The following is a 3219-nucleotide window of genomic DNA, read 5'->3' on the forward strand; positions in this document are numbered from 1 at the left end:
ATAAAGTGGGTGAACAGTTGAGAAGTGAGGATGTAGCTATGATCAATAAAGTGGGTGAACATTTGAGAAGTGAGGATGTGGCTACGATCAATAAAGTGGGGTAGCCACATCCTCACTTCCCAAATGTTCAGGGTAACTCTGTATCACTCCCTTTAAAAATAGAAGAAACATTAGCAATTTCCCAATCCTCTGGCAATTGTCCGCTGTTTATTGACCATCCAAAGATGAAAAACAAGATAGGCTTAGGTATATAATCTGTAACCTTCTTTAAAACTGTGGGGAAAAATGTCTAGTGTTGGTGCCTTTATTTTTTTTTTTTTTTACTTGCCAAGGGACTAATATCTACATGGTTCAGGTCAATTTCAATATCCCCATAAGATGCTCACAGTTAGGAATGTTGCTTGCATCATCTCTTATTAAAACTGAAGAGAAGATAACATTTCAATGTTCAGCCATCTTCAAATTAAACTCAACATCTTGCCATCAACATCTTTTAAGAGCCCAATCCCCATTTTAACATTTTGCTTACCTTAAAAAGAATCCTTGCTATTAATTTTAACATTATGAGCCAGTTGTTTCTCATAAGCCCTTTTGGGTTTCCTACTTCCTTTTTTGAACCAAATACTTAGCTTTCCTGTAGTATGTAAATATTCCATCCAATCTGACATTTAAAGTACTTGTGTCATTTATTCTGGATCTTCTCCTTTACATCTATGATAAGCCAGTTAGGTTTATACTTCATTTTTCTTCTGTTTTCTTTTTTCTTAGGACCATCATCATGCCGATCTTGAATTAAAAGCAACTGATTTTTGAAATCTATGTCATTTCACCTTTTAACTCATTATCCTAATTCATCAATGATAAATCTTGTTTCATAACCTCAAAATTTGTTTTTAGAAAATTAGGAACTAAATATTTATTTATTTTTATTTCAACACATAGCAAAACATCACATTAATTATACAATGGTCAAATAAAACACCAAAACTAATTATGCAGTGGTCAAATGTTCCCCCACTTCATTTATTGTAGCCACATCCTTACTTCACAAATGTTCCCCCACTTTATTGATTGTAGCCACATCCTCACTTCTCAACTGTTCACCCACTTTATTGATTGTAGCCACATCCTCACTTCCCAAATGTTCACCCATTTTATTGATCGTAGCCACATCCTCACTTCCCAAATGTTCACCCACTTTATTGATCGTAGCCACATCCTCACTTCTCAAATGTTCACCCACTTTATTGATCATAGCCACATCCTCACTTCTCAAATGTTCACCCACTTTATTGATTGTAGCCACATCCTCACTTCTCAACCTCACTTCATTTATTTGATAAAAAAAAAGGTTTTGCAAAATCATCTACTGAAATAGAATATTGTGAAATAAAATCACCACTGATTCACTAAAGTGAAATCTTCCATTACTAATCAACTAATGTTTTTTAAGACATTAAGTATTACCTTGATAATGGAAAGAGTATGGACTTGGTGTTCTTAGATTTTTAAAAACTTTTAATAATCAATATTAACTTTTGATTGAAGTAAGCTTCCCACATAGATCAGGATTAAAAATATAATAATAAGCATAACTAATTAAATTTAATGTTCAATCTATATTACTTATAATGAATACAATATACTGTTTCATCAGTTGGATACTGCTATTCTCATGGCAGTTGCCACAGCATAAGGATAAGCCAACAATGGGAGTGTAACTGTAACTTGTAAGTCTAAGGGAAATAGAGTGAGTGAAAAATAAAAGATAGGTTTAAATTAATTACTTTTCCCAAAGGTTGATGTAAGGCCGAATAGTTCTTTGATGTCCGTATAATATATTAACTAAAGTATAAATGTTTTCTAGATTAATATAACCACTCATTTCACTGCCCATACTAAACTACTAATATAATAATATTTACAGAACCAGTACTAGCATGTCGTCCACCTTCTTCTAATACATCATTTTTTTGTACTATAGCCTCAAACACCATCTAATTAGAGCTGTTTGTCGAGAGTATTCTAGCTTATGTATTCCTACGACGGATTTCATTTTTTAAAACAAATATATGTATTCTTATTTTCATCAATTATTATTTAAAATAAATATACTAAACAATTCTGATCATTTTAATGTGTTTTTTTAATACTGTTGACTCAATCTTTTTATTTGACAGTCGAACTCATTTTTTAAGTCGAGCATACATTCGCCAATTTGTCGAAGGTCTGTCATTCAGCAGTTGAGATGGATATGTGGTGAGGAATATGGTGTTATAACATACATGTGATACCTGAAATGTAAACATTATTAGAGATTAAGAGGTTGGGGTCGGATGATGGACTTTCAGTCTGCAATGGAAACGTTTGCAGAAGCATGGGTTGCAGCCAACACCCAGACTCCTTTAACCGAAGCAGCAGACGAAGCCCAGGTGAGAACCATTAACATTATATGGATAGACTCCTGGATGCTGGAGGAAGATAAAAAATAATGTACTTATGTAGACACACTAGGTTGTAGATTGGTGTAGTTCGTTGGCTTATTGTTGTCAGTCAGGATAGCAAGTTATGCCTACTTAAGTTTAAAACTTTAATGCTAAAATGTATAGACTTATGGCTTTATATATGATTATAAGTACGTTTGCCACACCATTATATTATAATGAATTTATATTACATTGTTGAAAAATATTTGATAAAGTGTTTGAAAAGAAACTAATTAATAAATTGGATGCTTACAAGCTATGAAGAGAGGTTTATAGTTTTATCTGTAGTGTAATAGAATTAAAGGAGGATTTGTTCAGGTGTTCAAAATTGATGGAGGGTTTGGGCAATTTTTACATCATAAACTGTTTGAATGGTAAAGTTATATGATCCAAACTACAAAGTTAAATATTAGAGAAAATAATAGGCTTAAACTTTATAAGCCCTGTTGTAAACTTGCTTTCTGACAAAGTTCCTGAAGTTGAGGTTAAAAGTAGACTGAATGAGGAAGTGAAAAATATGATAAGCTTAGAAAAGTTGATGATAATGAATTTTAATTTTATAAGATTTAACTTGTTATTTTGTTTATCTAATGAACTGTTAAATGTCTTTAGGTGTTAAAACCACTTGGTGTAGAATGTTTTATATTGTGATAAAAAGGTCCAACATGTTGCTTATAACAGTAGAAATGTAGTTGTTGGTGTGATATAATTGTTATTACTTTTGTAAATGACT

The 3219-nt window shown here is 32.0% G+C and overlaps 1 protein-coding gene across 1 annotated transcript in view; it reads left to right on the plus strand.

Annotated features, from left to right (window-relative positions):
* The first annotated feature begins 349 nt into the window (after positions 1 to 349).
* LOC106469743 (DNA-binding protein SATB2-like) overlaps positions 350 to 3219 on the plus strand; it is a 23514-nt gene continuing 20644 nt past the window's right edge. Inside the window, exon 1 of the mRNA XM_022398298.1 lies at positions 350 to 355. The gene's annotated coding sequence lies outside the window, so the exon portion shown is untranslated. The remainder of the gene's footprint in view (positions 356 to 3219) is intronic.

Source organism: Limulus polyphemus, unplaced genomic scaffold (assembly GCF_000517525.1).
Source record: "Limulus polyphemus unplaced genomic scaffold, Limulus_polyphemus-2.1.2 Scaffold3638, whole genome shotgun sequence".
In the NCBI taxonomy this organism is placed as follows: Eukaryota; Metazoa; Arthropoda; class Merostomata; order Xiphosura; family Limulidae; genus Limulus; species Limulus polyphemus.